Source organism: Peromyscus maniculatus, chromosome 6 (genome assembly GCF_049852395.1).
Source record: "Peromyscus maniculatus bairdii isolate BWxNUB_F1_BW_parent chromosome 6, HU_Pman_BW_mat_3.1, whole genome shotgun sequence".
Lineage (NCBI taxonomy): Eukaryota > Metazoa > Chordata > Mammalia > Rodentia > Cricetidae > Peromyscus > Peromyscus maniculatus.
The window spans coordinates 9506565-9524881 of NC_134857.1; the positions used below are offsets into that span (position 1 = coordinate 9506565).

General features: G+C 39.4%; 1 protein-coding gene across 4 annotated transcripts in view; it reads left to right on the top strand.

Moving 5' to 3' along the window:
• The window catches only part of LOC102920155 (EGF-like and EMI domain-containing protein 1), a 708148-nt gene that overhangs the window by 617884 nt on the left and 71947 nt on the right, over positions 1-18317 (top strand). The gene's annotated exons all lie outside the window — the stretch shown is intronic.

Below are 18317 nucleotides of genomic sequence, written 5' to 3' on the forward strand. Positions count from 1 at the left end.
ATAATTTGAAATATATTGACCTAGTATAAACCCCACTGCTTGGAAAATATAAATACAAATATTTGGTAAATTTTTCTATATGAGAATTTTATTTCAGTGTAAGAAAATCTGGATTATGATGAGTTGATGTGTGTTTTGTGTGTGTGTGTGTGTGTGTGTGTGTGTGTGGTGTTTGTGTGTATGTGCAGGGGTTGTATGGTTTATTTATTTTTAGTCTTATATCTAGACAGCATGTAGAGGTAGAAATGACAGAGTCACAGCTATAGGCATATATGAATATGTCATAATAAAAACAATTATTATGAGCAATAAGTCTATGCTAAAAACTTAAATGATTAAAAATACTTTTTGTGTCCGTAAAAAAAAGAAAATAAAGCTACCTCTGTGAAGGAAGTTTAGTTCTGTGTCTGGCATGTCACTGAATAATCAACAAAGTTGTCCCTGATTTATAATTATCAGACCACTATTTCCAGAGCTAAAGCACAAAACAAAGATACACTGTCTGCTAGGGGTTTGATCACCTCAGTTATATAGCAGAGTTGTGACCACTCTGACCATGCCAGGGTTCATGATTTGGATGAATGTGTAATACCTGGGGAGCTGACATTGAATACCATGGATGGAAAAGGACTAAAAACTGTAGATACACCTATCTGTGTGTGTGACAACTGGTAGAAAGTAGTGTTGCCGACTGACGCTGTGGCCATATCCACGTGGTAGGATATAGATGGCATATTTCCCTCTTCTCCAGTTGTAGATTTTCTGTTTACTGCTTTGTTTTCCTTCCATAATGGGTAGGGAGGTACATGGCATCATCTTTAACCAATCTTGGACTAAATATTTGTGCATGGTAATTATGTATTCTTACAGCAACACGTGGTTGTTTAGTAATTCTGTTAGAACAAACTTTCCCTGTAATCTTGCTGTAGTTTGTTCCTTGTAGTTGAGACCCCTTTCCCTTTTCACCCTGCTGTGTATGCTGAGTTTAATCCATTAGTACACTACTAAAAAAAGCAAAGACCGCTGGGCGGTGGTGGCGCACGCCTTTAATCCCAGCACTTGGGAGGCAGAGCCAGGTGGATCTCTATGAGTTCGAGGCCAGCCTGGACTACCAAGTGAGTCCCAGGAAAGGCGCAAAGCTACACAGAGAAACCCTGTCTCGAAAAGCCAAAAAAAAAAAAAGCAAAGACCTTTTAAAAAAGCTAGTAATGTTGCCTCTGGATGGTTCATTTCCCCTACTGTAGAAATCCCATTTTCTGCCTCTTAATAATTTGATTATTGTATTTCAAATTTCTGTCATGTGTTTTTTGAGGTAAAACACATCAGGTTTTTTCAATAAAGGAAAGGGAATGCCAGAGAGAAAAAGAGGGGAGAGATGTGAGGATGAAGAGGCTCATCCCAAACACATCCATGCTTTGAACATCATTTGATGAAGCACCAGGAAAGTTATCCGGCCACTGGCTTAATCCTCCTTCCGTGGGAAGCTGGTAAATGTTTATTAACTGGATGAGTGGAATAGTAGAGACCTGAGTTGTACAGCCTGCAATGCTCCCACTGTGATGATTCTAGACACCAATGTGATGTCAAATGGCTCTTAGAAATCTCTGGACCTTTGGCAATGGGCTGTTCCAAGCTGTAGCCATGAGGTCAGCACACCACAGGCTCACACCCGTTATATTCTCAACAAGCCTTTTCTTCAGACAGGACTTTTTAGAGTAGTTTCTAAACACACAACCAGTTTGACCTTTTTGGTTGAAGTAATCCACAAATAGTTTTGTGCTGGTCTAAAACAAAAAAAAAAATAATAACAAAGAGGACAAAAGGTTTTGGGGGATATAAGGATGTCTGGGTGGATGGGAGAAGTTCAGGAGAGAATTAGGATGGATGAAATAAAAATACACTGTGAAATTCTTAAAGAATTAATGAGAACATTAAAAAAACAATTATTTAGATGAAATAATTCAAGATTCAAAAATGCAAAACAGAAAGTATTGCTTTATGTGTAAACAGCCTCTTTAGGCTTTTATTCTGAAACTCATGTAGAATTTTAATTTAGAGTGATCTTTTGTTCCTGTTAAAAAACTTCTGAGCTGTTTTGCAACAACTTCTATCTCATTCACCCTAACCAGGGCTGGCATTTTGTTACACACCTTCTAAAATATCTTTATTAAAGAAAAAATATAGGCATTGAAAGTAGAAAGGAAAAAAAAGAGTGTGAAAGAAAACAGAACAACCAGATGACTGAAAACATTTTAGAACAATGCACCGTCTTGAGAATCAGCAAATGCAAAGATGTCAGATGCAACCAAATGCTTCTTCCTCCAAAGCGATTGTAGATCTCATTTTTTTAAACATTGCTGTAAAATAAATTGTATTTAAATAATACATTTCTCATCCCTCCCTGCAGTGAGATGCATTTCCCTTACCAATCTGGTTCTCAGCAGGTGGTCCAGCCTGATGAAGTATCAGCAAAATGTCAGCTCCCACAGAGAAGTGTGACAGAGGCAACACGGAACAGTGACAGGCCTCTCAAAAGCTATTGTGCAAATTCAGCTTTCAAACAGGGGTGTGGTGGATGGCTGAGGGGTACCCCGTTGCCTTGTGTTCTTCTTCCTTTGCTCAGAAGGGACAAAGGGATACAGTGCACCCCATGTAAAGCCGTGACGTTTGTGGTGGATCTGGACTTACATGGCTTGGGTTTCATACCCACGTGCTGAAGAAGTTAGTATTCACATTAGCTTTCATGTTTTTCAAGCATGAATGGGGGCCCTAGTCACTCCTCTATGCAATCACCTTTATAATGTCTATGGATCAATTAAAATTAAACAGTAATTGTCTTGTCACTTTATAAACATCATTGACCTACTGATTTTGTATAAAATGAAGTCGAAACTCCAAGGCACTAACACAAAGTCTGTTGTATTCCTTCCTTTTCTTACCACTGTGACCAAATATTCAAAAACAGCAACTGGAGAGAGGAAGTGTTTAGTTTTGCGAGTCCCTCAAACTCTTCACAGTTCTGCTCTTGTTCAAAAGTCCAGAGTTCAAAGTCTCTTCAAACCCCCAAGTTATACTTAGCTGTGAGCACCTGGTAAGAAGCACAGTGCCGCGGCCAGCAGGGCTCCAACGGGTGCTCGACCACCCTAAGGACGGAATGCAGGGACAGGAGATACAAAGGAAAGACACGCACAGAATAACTTTCCTGTTTAAAAAGAGAATGATAGGGGTGTGGCAAGTTGAACCAAAAGAAATCTAAACGAAACAAACCCATGAGGCCAGTTGGGCAGAGATTAAATCCTGCAGTTCCATGTTTGGTGTTTGGGGCAATGCTGTCTTGAGGGGTTCGGACAGGCTTGGGCTGTCCCTGTGCCATGAGCCGTACACAGTTTCTCTTTTGGACTATTGCTCTCAGCTGGTCTTTCTGACATTGAACATCCTATTGCAAGTTAGTCTTCGCCCTCATATCATCACACTTTAACCGCTCTCATTTTTTTGCTCTCATATAACTTACTGTGTTTTTCATACATAGCTCACATACTTCAGTCATTCAGACACCCTCCTCCAAACACCGTGTGAACCTAAACATGATGTCATTCTTCATTGCTTTTCTTTCTAAAAGTATGTTCTCACACAACTTTCTTGAAGCTGGTTCTCTTCTGCCACCTTTTGGGATCCAGTGACATAACTCAGGTTAGGTTTGTGTGAAATGCTTTTATCTTCTGAGCCATCTTGCTGGCCTCCGATATTCTTTTCTAGTTAGAATTCAAGGGATTCATCTTCACCATAGGTAAACAAACCCAGCCAGGAGGTCCTTTCACTTCATATATTATGGATCCGTGTGCTATAATTAGTTGTCTGCTTGTCAATGGTGAGTACTAAGTCAATGGTAATTAACTTCCACATCCCCAGCTCTGGACATACCAGGGATGTTCAAGAAAGGCTTCCTAGCTTCAATTGTACAATGTTCTTGACAACTCTGTAAAGAAGGTTGAGATTAAAGTTTCATAGAAACAGCCAATTGAGTGAAAGGAGACATGATAAACACAGAATTGATGGAACTAAGAAATAACCAGTGACTTGGACTGAGTAAGCTCTACTGAATTGTGACACTCTTTGCAAAAAAAAAAAAAAAAAAAAAAAAAAAAAAAGATGCAAAAGGAGAGAAATGGGTAGATATTCAAACCCACAGTCTCTGTTCTAATTCTTTTTTTCCCCATTCCAATTCCAAAAGTACTTTTTTAAAGGATTAGATGATCAACAGTATCAGATAGTAGCAAAGTTGTATTCTTGGTTTATTCCTGAATTTCCTCATTGATTTCCTTATATACCGGCCAACTAGAATTTAAATATATCATTCAATATGTATGTACTAAATAAGAATGCTGTGTTGTAAATCCAGGCCTCTGCAGTCAGTAGCAACATAATAGTTGTTAGGTCTCAAACCCAGGCCAAAGGCTAACTGAGGTGCCTATTTAATGCAGCAAAGTGGGCCTGGCTGCCAGGTCCTGCCAGCATCCCTCAGTCTCTCCCTGTTAAAGGACACGGTTGGCATAAAAACACCACAACCTAGAGCACACGGGAAAGAAAGGGTTTATTCCATCTCACTTCTCCCAGATCACAGTTGTCACTGAGAGGCCAGGAAAGGAACTCAGCAGGGCAGGAACCTGGAGGCAGGTCCTGAAGCAGGGGTAATGCGGACTGTGGGAGACAGCTCCCAGGATCAGCTCAGGGCATAGAAGGAATGCCTCAGAGTAGCCAGGGGGAGGAACTTTTTAATCTGAGGGTAATTAGGAACAAGTTTGAATCTATGACTGGTGAAATAAGGAAACACACATGCTTTCTGATGTTAACTTCCTCTTTCACTTCTCCTTAAAATTGTTCTCTTGCTCATCTGCATCTCTTTTCTATACAGAGTCCTCTTTCTTGCCTCCACACAGTTACGAATCTCCACAGAGCCACAGCTAAACACCTCATTTACAAAGCTCTCTCACCATGCAGTGCTTTACACAGCTCCTCTACTCACTCACTCTTTCGCCCACTCACTCCCTCATACTTCTCCCATGCTTTTTCTTCATCTCTCACTCAGTGCGCGTGCGCGCGCGCGCACACACACACACACACACACACACACACACACACACTCCCATACACTTCACGCACATTCTGCAGCAGCTCTCACATAGTTCTACACAGCCGTCTCTCTCCACACTGCCACTGCCGCTGCTGCTCCCTCACAGCCAAACTCTGGACAATCATAAGTTACATTTTCAGGGCCCTACCCATTCTCAAAACACAAGATAAGACATGTAGTTTCTCTTAGGCTAGTAATGTCACATTGACCCATGCACATAGCTCTAAGTTGGTGAGGGGTCCCAGACATTAAACAATTGGCTGAATCAAATGATCAGGGTACATGCAGAAAGGGAGCTACTGCCAGGACTATGTCTTGATGTAAACAGCCTGGCCTTGATTTAGCAATAAGCAATAACTGGGAATTAGTCTTTGTGTATATTCTGTAGGGGCAGCTTAGTCTGTTTTGGACTAGTTCTAAGGTCTTTGCAAAATGTGTAAAAGGCTGTTTTTGAGACTGAGAATACTTTCCTGTGTCAGTATAGAAGAGTATTCTGGTAATATTTCTGTTCATCAGAATTATACAGTTTAAACAGAAATACACAGCTAAATGTGTGCCCAGAGATGTAAAACACATTACAAAGGGCTGTGGAAGGAACCCCACAGCTGTTCTTAATAAGGAGGCGTAGCAGTGGCACCTGAGAAAGTTACAGACAGAAAACAACTGGTCTCCACAGCTAGTGACCCCATGGCTTTGCTAGGTGGGGCTCCCCATCAGGGAGTTATAGGGCTGGTGGGTCTGGTGGGTCAACTTGTCAAAAACTAGCTGTCACCTGCTGTATATTCTCACGGCCCTCGGCACAGGGGCCATGAGGGAACATTGTTATTGGCTTGTCCCTACATGGCTTGCTCAACCGACTTTCTTATATCACCAAATACTAGCTGCCCAGGTGCAGTACCACCCACAGGGGCCTCAGCCTTCCTTCATCAATCATTAACCAAGAAAATGCCCCACTGACAAGATGATGGGGGCGTGTTCTCAATGCAGGTTCTCTTTTCCAGAAGACATCAGCTTGTGTCAAACAGACAAAAATCTAACCAGAACACTTGACTTATGAATGAGGAAACCAAATCTAGGAAAAAATAAGAAACATATCTAAAAGGGTAATTTATAATCCATTACCAGATAATAAGTAAAGTAGATGGCAATCCACATGTTTATTCAGTAAAATAGTGTTTAATATTGTAGCCATATACTGACAATCAAGAAAACATAAAGAAATTTTGTTCCATGGAGAGGATTTCATAGAACAACCTACAAAGAAAAGAAGTTAGACTGTTCTGTTTTGAGCCTCACATTTGTACATTACAAAAAGATTGACTAGCGCAGCTGGGAGTGTTACAGGGTTGCCGGTTATCACAATAGCCCATGCTCCGTTTAATGATGGATGAGTGATGCTTTTGTTTGTCTGTCTGCAACATGCTCCACAGCCTGAGCTGCTGACTACCACACAATGCAATGACAGGTCTCAGTGGGACTCTGAGGTCAGCCAGTCCAACCGGACTCAACCTCGTGCCAGATCATCTCCTTGGGCAGCCAATTGTAAATGCTGTACTTCATCTAGTGTAAATAACAACCTGAGTTGCCTCTGCCTTCTGCAGATGCTTGATGTTCAAGTCCTCTTTGTTTTCACGGGGCTTCCCAATCCTAACTGTGCTTAAAATTCTCTGTTGGTAAGTATAGCTGGCTAGCTGCCTCCACTAATCCATGATTATTCCTGAATTGAGTATCTGGCAGAGCACAAAACAAATGCTTTTTTTTTTTCACAAAGTGAGCCATCCAGAAGTTTTACTTTCCAATACACACACCATTTGCAGGAATCTGGGCACAAAGATTATATTCTCCATAGAGATTATGAACTATGCAGCTTGTAATTTTTATTTACTTAAGACTAGATATTTCTCTTATCTGGCATGCATTTATTCGTCAACTATAATGTCCTACTATGAAAATACAAGGACCAGTTTGACATATGAAATTCTTTTTTAAAAAATGTTTATCCCACTGCACCTAAATATTGTAATATTGTTCCTTTTATTTTACTTTTTAAAAGCAAAGCAATTTAAAAGGTTTCTAAGAGCATAGATTATGCTTGGAATTTTGTTCAGTTCACTGAAGGTTAATGACATGTCAGGTCATAATACTCATTAAGCTTTAGTCTTATCCTCCAATGAGATTTCTTTTACATACCACTGATTAAGTGCTATTTGGAATACTAAATAAGGTAAGACACTATCTTACCCTCTAGGAATTCATAAACAATTTAGTGGGTAAGAAATGTATGTAAATCACTTAATTGAGAGAGAGAGAGAGAGAGAGAGAGAGAGAGAGAGAGAGAGAGAGAGAGAGAGAGAGAGAGAAGGAAAGGAAGAAAATATTATGGATGCTCGATTGCTGCTTTGATTCATCCCTCTGGGGTAGCATCTTGAAGGATTCCTTGAAAAGGTAGTATGCTGGATATGTAGGTTAGTCAGGTATGAACTTCATCTCAGGTAGCCCTCCTAATAGCAGAAGCCCAGTGGTGTGAAATGATATGGTTGTGTAGAGAGTAACTGGATTTGGGTTGGGATGTGATGAAAGATGAAAGAAAAAGGAAAAGTAGAATAGTGATCAGCTGGCAGAATGGCAAGATGCTGCATTATTCAGTCTAGAATTCGGTTTTATATTGGAAATAATAAGCACAATTGAAGAATTTTTGTTATTTGTGAATGTGTGTGGTGGGGGTACATGCTGGGAAGGGTTATATGATGTACATATTCCTTCAAGTATGCATACTCACATGCTCATAGAAGCTGGGGTCAGCATTGGGTGCCTTTCTCAGTTGATCAACACCTTACCTTTTGAGTCGAGGTTTCTCATTAAACCAGGAGTTCTACAATTGACTCGACTTTCTGGTAAGTAAATTCCATAAACCTGCCTGTCTATGCCTCCCAGAGTCGCTGAGGTGACAGATACTTGTAGTTCCATGCCCGACTTTTGGAATGGGTGCTGGGGATCTGAAACCAGGCCCTCATGCTCAAAGTGCAGTGGCTGAGCCATCATCTCTCCAGCCAGAGAATCTGCTTTGGAGATGGCTTAAACATGAATTCGGCTGTTGTGCAGCACAGTATTTTACATTTGTTTTGTCATTGTCCCTATTTCCCTATAATTCTGAATATTTATCCAGAGAGACAGAAAGACTTTTATAGTCATCATTAGTTTTCATTGCATATAATCAATACTATTACCATGATAAAATTATTGAGCATTAACTTAAAAGAGCATTTGCCTTATCAAGCAAATTTTTAAACTGATTGAAAGCTTATTTTCTTGTCTGTTCCACCTGAAGCTCAGCTGTGGGGAAGACAGAAATGCTGTGCTTCCTCTCTCTGTGTGCATCCTACTCTTACCTTCTACCCTTGAAAGGAACCACCATATGGTTAGCACCCACACAATAGGAAACACTCCTTTCTTGTGCAGTTGCTGGAAGCATCACCCTGTAGTCTCTCATGTTCAAACACAGATCTGATGTAAGCTTACAAATCACTCAGTTTTCTGAAGGTGCGCATGGAGCTCTGAGAGGGTTTGCTTGAGTTGGTTTCAGGTGCGAGGAACTACTCCATGGAAATCAGAGGAGAGAATGATCCTTACTCCAACTCCAAAGATAAAACTTAGCATGGCAGTGAGCACCTGCAGCTCCAATCCCGACTGCCAGCTCCTTTTCCAGGCCATTGCACTGGGGATTTCTGGTTCATTAAGTAAGTGCTTAATTTGACCTATTCCCCTAATGTATAAAATGAAACCAATAAAGGACCGCCCCTCATATCATATAATCAGAGTCTGATGAATACTAGCTAGGTTAAAATATGTTATACCCTTAGAAAGGCACCTGACACATAGTATGTACTTAGAAAATTATATATTCTAAAACAAATACCCAAAAAGCTAAGAATGACAAAAGTAGGTTTACAAAGTGAATTGAGGTCTATTGTGTAAACATAGACCCATGAAAGATTTCATTTTGTGTCTTGTTACCTAACAAAGACATTTTAATCCTTGCAATACTTTTGTGAAGAGAGTACCATTACTATAACCACTTTCAGGCAGAGAAACTGAGGTCAGAAAGGTGAAATAACTTGCCCTGGGGAATGGTGCAAATGAAAAACTTAGAACTGAGGTATGAGTAGTTTACTACCAATGACCAGCCTTGACCACTGTGAAGTGCTGTCTGAGAGATGAGGTTTTCCTGAATAGATGTTGAAATGAAAGATGGTGGAGGATTTAAGCAATGCAGAAAACTGAGATGGTGACACTATGCATCCAAATATATATATATATATATATATATTTGGATGTATAGTTTGAGTTATGCTGGGCAGGACATGCATGAACAATGACTTCTTGGAAAAAGTTATCCTTAGAATTCAGAAGAAAATTAAGAATTTAATTTTAGACATGACTGTTTCTAATTCCTGGCTATTGTAAGTAGGGCAACAATGAACATGGATGAGCAAGTATCTTTTCAGTAAGATGTATAGTTCTTTGGGTATATGCCTAAGAGTGCTGTAGCTGGATCTTGTGGTAGATGGTTCTCAACTTTCTGAGGAACCTCCACATTGACTGTAGGAGCTGTACCAGTTTTCACTTCCTTTAGCAATTAATAAGGAATCTCCTTTCCCTGTATGCCCAACAGCATGTGCTGTCATTTGTTTTTATTAATCTTGGCCATTCCGGCTAAGGAAAGAAGGAATCTCAAAGTAATCTTAGTTTGTATGTCCTTGATAGCTAAGGATGTTTAAGATATTTTAAGTGTTTCTCAGCCATTTGTGTTTAATTTTTGTGAACTCTTTTTTAATTCTATACCTTCTTTTATTAAGTTATTTGTTTTCTTGATGTTCAGTTCTTAAATACATATTCTAGATATAAATTCTCTATAAGGACTTTTTTTCCATTTTGCAGGCTGCTACTTTCTTTCAATGGTCATGTCCTTGTCTGTGCAGAGATTTTTGGTTTAATTTGGTCCCATTTATTAATTATTGGTTTTAATGTCTGTGTTATTGGTATCCTTTCCAGAATGTTCTTTCCTGTCCAATGAGTTCAAGTCTCTTCCCTTATATCTGGTTCGGGGCATCTACATGTATGCCGACATCCTTTATCCATTTTGAGTTGAGTTTTGTGCAGTTTGTGATAGACATAGATATATTTTCCTTCTACATGCAGCTATCGAGTTTGACCAGCACTATTTGTTGAAGATGCTATTTTTTTTTCTCCAGTGTGTATATTTGGCCTCTTTGTCAAAAATTGAATGTCTCTAGGTGTGTAGAATTATGTCTTGATCTTCAACTCTATTTCATTGAACAATGTGTCTGACATTTTATGACAATACCATGCTGTTTTAATTGTTATAGCTCTGTAATACAACTTGAAATCTGGGATAGTGGTACCTTCAGCAGTTATGTTATTATTCAGGATTGTTTTAGCTACTCTTATTTGTATGTATGTGTTTGAGTGTGTGTATGCATGTGTACATATGTGTCTGTGTGTTTCCATATGAAATTGAAAATTGTTTAGTCCAATTCTGTGAAAAAATGTGTTAGAATCTTGATGGGGTACATTTACACAATAGAATTTTATTCATCCCCTAAAAGAAAATGAAATTTGCTGGCCAATGGGTGGAGCTAGAAACAATCATCCTGAGTGAGATAAACCCAAACCCCAAAAGACAAATTTTGTGTGTTTTCTCTTATATGTGGATGTTAGCGTTTAAGCTTTAGATATATGTGTTTCAATCCAAATAACCACAGAAGTTGGGTAGCTAGAAAGGGACCAGGAGGGAGGAGGAGATGTTCTGAGGAGAAGGAAATAGAATAGAGTATTATAAAGAGATAAAGCAGAAACTAGAATGGAGGATTAAATGAGCAGGGGGACAAGAGGGCAAGGTAAAGCAGGAAATGTTGGGAAGGAAAACTGACATGAAAAGGCTTTTAAAAAGCCATATGAAAGCCTACTGCTGTAGAGGCTTTCTGAAATATATACATACCCAAAAATAATTTCAATGGAGTCACCATATTATGGCATGGACAGTGCCTCAACTCAACATCTTATGCCACCAAGTAAAAATTCCAGTGCCAGGAATGGGTTACATGTTGGTGAGTCCTTGGCCATATAGCTCCCAATCCCCAAATATCACAGGCCATTGGTAAGACTACTGGTAATTCTCCATACCCTGATGGTAAATCCTTGCTGCTGAAGACATTACTCACTTGGGTTATCAAACATGGAGAAGCTGAGCTGGTGCCAAGCTTCACCTCTGGAAGGTACTTTGCAAACTACCAGGAAAGAAAAACAATCACCAGTTTCCTCCATCTACAAACTCTATAACCTATAATAGAGACCAGCTTGCAAGATACACTAGTGTAATAGTGGCACAATGTTACAGGAGTAATCAGCTACTTTTTTTGGATTTAATCCCACTTCCTGAGATGGAGCCTATTCATTATAGTGCTAAAGTGGCCAAGAATCTGAGACTAGATTGGTCATGGGCCTAGGGGAGACCTACTACTATCATTCTGCTAAAGGAATATAGCAACAAAAACAGCAATAAAATTACTCCTGATGGCATTTTGCTATACTCACAGAGTAGAGTATCATTCAACCCTTAGAGAGAAGCGTCTTCTTGTAATAGATGGTAACTAACAAAGAGACCCACAACTGGACAACGTGTAGAGTGAGAGACTTTGGAGCACTCATCCCTAAATGGGATGTCTTCATCAAATCCCTCCCTCAAGGCTAGTGATCTATGTGGAAGAGGAAGCAGAAAGGTTTTAAGAGCCAGGGATGGTGGATGACTCCAATGAAATAGCATCTTCTAGACACAACAGAACCAATACACATGAACTCACAGACTGCAACAGCACACACAAAACCTGCACAGTTCAAACCTGAAAAAAATCCTGGCACTAAGAAGGAGAAGTGGACACAAAGTTCCACCCCTAACTAAGAAGTGTTTGCAGTTGATGACTGCCATGAAGGGGACACTCGTTTTCTCCAATGAAGGGACAGTGCCACTGGGTATATTAGACACACTCCAGGGCAGGACTTAAACACTGGAGTAGCTGGCCAGTGTAGACTGGAGCCCATTGGTTTTTTGTTATGTGTGGGATCTTTTTGTTTTATTTTGTCTTATTTCCTTCCTTCCTTCCTTCCTTCCTTCCTTCCTTCCTTCCTTCCTTCCTTCCTTCCTTCCTTCCTTCCTTCCTTCCTCTCTCTCTCTCTCTTTCTCTCTTTCTTTCTTTTTGTCTATTTGATTTATGATTTTGGGGAACTTGGTTTGTTTGCTGTTGTTTTTGTTTGTAGAGAGATAGGGAATGTGTAGTTATGTGAGAGGGGAGGTATGCAGGATCTGGAAGGAGTTGGGGGAAGGAAACAATATAATAATAATATATTGCCGGGCGGTGGTGGCGCACGCCTTTAATCCCAGCACTCGGGAGGCAGAGCCAGGCGGATCTCTGTGAGTTCGAGGCCAGCCTGGGCTACCAAGTGAGTCCCAGGAAAGGTGCAAAGCTACACAGAGAAACCCTGTCTTGAAAAAATAATAATAATAATATATTGTATGAAACAAAAATTTTAGATAAAATTTTACAAAAAGAAGTTTGTATAGAGCAACCACTAACACGGGAATGGGCTTAGCAAGATGACAGTTGTAAGACTCTTCTGGGGAAACTAAAAATACTTCACAGAATCTGATGAGAGCCAGCTATTGGCCAGGACATACAGAAAGGGAAACCAGTGAGCAAGATTCAGATTGACTTGGAGCAGAGGGGAAAGTTTGACAAACTTAGAGCTAACTGTGCCCTGCAGATGTGTTGTGAATAGTTGGCAAATGTTTGTAAAACTACACAATTCCACATTTTAAAGATCAGAATACACGTGAATACTGGACTCACATTCCTGTGTGGGAATATATTACTATTTTTTGTTTGTTTGTTATTTTGAGACAGGGTTTCTCTGTGTATCTTTGTGCCTTTCCTGGAACTCATTCTGTAGCCCAGGCTGGATTCAAACTCACAGAGATCTGCCTGCCTCTGCCTCCCAAGTGCTGGGATTAAAGAGGTGCACCACCACCACCCAGCTCAATATCGCTATTTTTATAAGCTCCTAATTTCTCAGATGAGGCAGGCACTGTACGCTTGGTTTATACCGTGCAGTTCTCTGAGGATTCATCCTGCTAGACTTCACCTGCTCCTTCCTGTATGGTCTCAGGAACCTCTATTTTCAGTGCTTGCTTTAGAATACGTGAAAAAGAAATAGAAATATTCAGAGACATGATTCAGAAAAGAATGTCTTTCAAGAGAAAAAAAATGATGATTGTAACCTTATATACTATTTAGAAAAGAAAAAGAGACATGAAGGATTTGAAATGTGATCTATGTTGATGCTTATGGAATTCAGATTGGGACTACAAAAACAAGTAAGAATTAATAAATGAAAAGAGCACCTGTGGAATTGCCTTTTAGAAACTGGGATCATAAGGAATGATTGAAACACCCTTTTCCTCTGCCAGCAGAAGGCTTAACATCTTCTTTGCATATGCAAGATGCATGTCCCTTCTGGGCATCTGCCAATGCCATATCTCTAGTGACTAGTCTTCAGTCTCCTCCCTTCCTGCTCCAGAAGTAAAGGGCCAACCCTCAATAGCAAGGAAGACTCAGAAGCCTTGAAAGTTACTGAAATAAAATCAAGTAAAAATTTGGAAATTTTGCTTTGACATAAGATTTGAAAAATACATTGAAATGCATTGTTAGATAGTTCTAGAAGCAATTGTTTTTAAACTCAATAAAAAATTTCTTATTATGAAGTTTAGTTTGTCTGTGCTCCTAACACATAACCAAATTTTATTATATTTTCTAAGTCATACTTTTTTATATTATAATGGCTCTTAAAATACATACACATTTGTTGCAAGAGATATTGCTTAAAAGTTAAGAGCACTTGCTGCTCTTGTACAAGGCCTGAGTTCATTCCAACACCCACATCAGGCAGCTCACAATCACCTGTAAGTCCAGCTCCAGGGCATCTGATGATCTCTTCTAGCCTCTGTGGTCACCTGCATTCACACATAGCCACACACACATGCACAAAATTAAAAATAAAAATAATTTTTTTAAATGTAGGAGTGTCTTAAACCTGATAACATAACAATGCATAACCGTGTGTGTTTATGATTTTCTAACATAGTCTATTGTCTAGGAATGCACTAACAGAAAGTGTCTGGGACTGTATTACAAATAATTTCTGTCTCTTAGGCCCAGAGAGAGCTAGAATGTGAAAGGAAAATCAGAATAAATATATGTATTTAATCAATTTCAAACAGTTTGAAGTGGCTCAATTTTAAATGCCTGATTGATCGTCATTGTTATTTCCAAGTTGGAATAAATAACTGCCTGTTGGCTTCGGAGATGATAGTGAGACTCAGTCTGAGATATCTGTATTTGCTTCTCTCTTTTGCAATAAAAATGACAGGCCCACAAAGGCTGGAAAAATTCCTTCTGCTATTTTAAGATGCCGTGGATCTAGCTAACTGTGTTTTTGTGCCATCATTAATCAACTGTCTGAATAGGAAGAAGAAAAGGAAGGAGGCTGCAGGCCAGTTAGTGTGTTTCTCTCCAGCACAGCAGCAGGGAGCTCAGGCTTCCCACACTGCCTTTCTGAGAAGAGACACAGAATTGCCGTGTTCTGGAAGCTTCCCTTGCAACTTTTCCATGCTAGAGCAATGCCTCCATGACATCCTTGAAACTGCTTATGTGTTTCCTCAGGGATAATTTTTGTTAGCAACTAAATTCAAGTGTATTTTGTCATATGAATTAACTTTTTATTTTTATGTTTTAACTTACCTTTAAGAGAACATAAATGGTGCCATTAGCATGTACCCATACAGAATACATAGAAATCTGTATTTTACAAAGAATGTCAGGTTGGGGGTTTAGCTCAGTGGTAGAGCGCTTGTGTAGATGTAACCAACCGTCTTATTAAAATAAGAAACACAGAACCAATGTAAAAGAGAAAGCCAAGAGGTCACAGCTCAGAGCTAAAATCTTACCTCCTGCAGTGCTCCTAGCTTCCCCGAAAAAGAGCTACTTCCTGTGTGTCTGTCTTTAAATAGTCTTTCTGTTCTGCCTTCTTATTGGTTGTAAACCCAAACACATGACTGCCTCATCACTGCCTGTAAGTACCGCCCTTCAGGTCTTAAAGGCGTATGTCTCCAATGCTGGCTGTATCCCTGAACACACAGAGATCTACCTAGCTCTTCTACCAATTGCTGGGATTAAAGGCGCGCGCCGCCACTGCCGCCGCCACCACCACGCTCTTGCTATGGCTCTAATAGCTCTGACCCCCGGGCAACTTTATTTATTAACATACAATGAAAATCACATTTCAGTACAAATAAAATACCACCATACGCTTGCCTAGCAAGTGCAAGGCCCTGGGTTCGGTCCTCAGCTCTGGAAGAAAAAAAAGAATGTCTGTAATGTAAATAATGATAAAACATTAGATAAAACAGTCCAATTTATATGTTAGGATAAAAATTAGCACTTCACTCATTACTAAATATTGTCATAGTTAATGTCTTATTTAAATTTGGGAGCTTTTCTAAGAAAAATATCTGCATCAATGTTATAGTCTGACTGAAGAAGTAATAATATCCTTTGCATGGGACTGACCAAGGCACTGTGTTCACATGTTACAGTGTGTAGCTTGGTCTTTTTTGTGGGACTCCTAACAGAGGTAACAGAGATTGTCTCTGACTCTGTTACCTGCTTTGGGGACCCCTTCCTCCTACTGGGTTGCCTTGGGCAGCCTTAAGAGGAGGAGTGGTGCCTAGTCTTATTGCAACTTGATATGCCATGGCAGGCTGATATACGTGGGAGTCCTGCCCTTTTCTGAAGAGAAGGAGAAGGAGTGGGTTGGAGAAGATGAAAGTTGGGGGAGGGACTGAAAGAGGAGGAAAGAGAGAGGGGGAAGTGTAATCGGGCTGGGAATTAATTAATTATTTTTGAAAAGGAAGTGAGTTCTAGCTACATTAGTCATCACCATTGTTATTTTCATCAAATTTGAATTATTGACTATTGTACAGTCTTACATTCCACTATCTTGAAATTTATACCTTTTTTCTCTTCTGTTCTAGAAATTTAGAAATTAAAAGTAAGATAAATCTTCTAAAAGCACAGAAAGTTGTGTATTATATGATGAATAATTTCAAGAGTGCCATCCACACCCTCTCTAAAATGGTACATTCCCACACACTTAATATTCAAAGACATTATCTACTTGACAAGATAGTAAAATATCCCACTTATCTGTTCAGGGATAATTTTTCAAATTTTAACAATTTTATTAGTCCCTGGCAAGACCTTTAAAACTTTACAAAGAATATTAATAAGTCATTAATGCTTAATTGCATGTCAGCTTTGAGGTCAAGGAGTTTGAATGATTTTAGTCATTGGAATTATGATGAAAATGAAAAGACTCCATAGTACAAGCTTATCTACCTCATTTATGAAAACACAAACATAGAAACATGAACTCAATTGTCTTTCATAAGTAAATGAGAGAGTCATGGCATGCAAGGAAGGAATTGTGATAAAGGGGTGTGTTCTCTGAGGAAGACAGATTAACTTCTTAACCTGCGTAACTTAACTTGATAACTGAGGGTCAACCAGAGGTGCCATCAGCTATGAAATCTGCACTATATAAAACCTATCTGTTGTTCTCATTGAGTCTGACCACAAAATTAATTTAAGCAAAGGGGTTCATATTAATAAGATAAATGACAAATAACTAGGTAGGGGATGAAGAGATGACAGTCAGTAAAATGCATATTGTGCAACTTGAGGACTGAGTTTACACCCCGACAGTCACCTAAAAACCAATCATAGCATCCATCGTGGGTCTGTAATCCCAGTACTGGGGAGGTGGAGACCAAAGAAACCTTGAGACTTGCTCAGCATCAACCTCACCTGCTTGACCAGTTCAAGCTCAATGACAGACCCTGTCTTCAAAACTAAGGTGAAGATTGACTGACAAAACACCCAATTTACTTCTGGCCTTTATGGGCAAATACACACATGTAGATATGATGGGGAATATGGGTTCTGAAAGTTTCAAGATCTTTAAGTTTCAAGAAAAAGATAGTCCACAAATCATGCCTCATTACTTAGCATGATTATGCAAATTCCTATAATCTTTTCACCTCCATTAGGGAAAATTAGTTTCCTTGTCTTTCAATGGAATTGTTTTTTGTTTGTTTGTCTTTATAGATACCTGTAAATGAACCCCTAATGGCTTGTTGGTTTCCTTTCTTCATTTAAAAAAAAAAAAAAGTTGCTTTGGGAAAAGTTATAACTCCTGGAATTCTAGAACTTGAGTTAGGAGTTTGCCAGTCAGCTTTGCCTGTTTCCCTTGGTCCTGGAGTACAGGCCGCACATGAATTGGTTTCCAAGGAAAGCATTCCATAATCTGCATGCAAAGTAGTGTTTTTACATAGCTCTGAATGTCAGTTCCAAATGTAAAGCTGCCTGTTGCCTCAAGTGTGAAATCCGTTCTCATTTACATTTATGTTTCTTTGCGACTTGGGATCCTGGTGTGTGTGGCCTGGGCTATGGAGATGTGTATGTAAAGAGTCCTAATCTTTGTGAACCCTTTCCACTTCACTGACAAATCAGAGAAGGGTTCATGGGGAAGCTGCCCTGACCGAAGCAATCAATCTTTAAGGAGGCAAGGAAATACATTTATTTTGATGTATTTATAGTATTTTGCCATCTTCCAATTTGTAGATTTTCCAATATGCTGTGAGCATATATGTGTTTTTAGAGAGTCCATGTTCCACATTACATGATTTCTTTTATCATTTTATTCAAATATGAGAGAGACTGGATGCCAGGATATTTTCAGATTCCTTGGTTGGTGGAAGGTCTGCTCAGAAATTAAGATCAATATTTAAGAAGAAAGAATATTAGAATGTTTGTCTTGGTTCATTTTCATCACAGGATCCGTGGTCACAGTTGGTACCTGACTTGATGATTTCAAGAGCCTTGTCATTTTTCTGAATGCATTTTATTTTGAACTTTGAGTTTGAGCTCAGTTCAAAGTACCCCTTGAGGATGAAAAGCTTGGTCGGGTTTGCCTATTCGTGAAACCTACTTTTCAT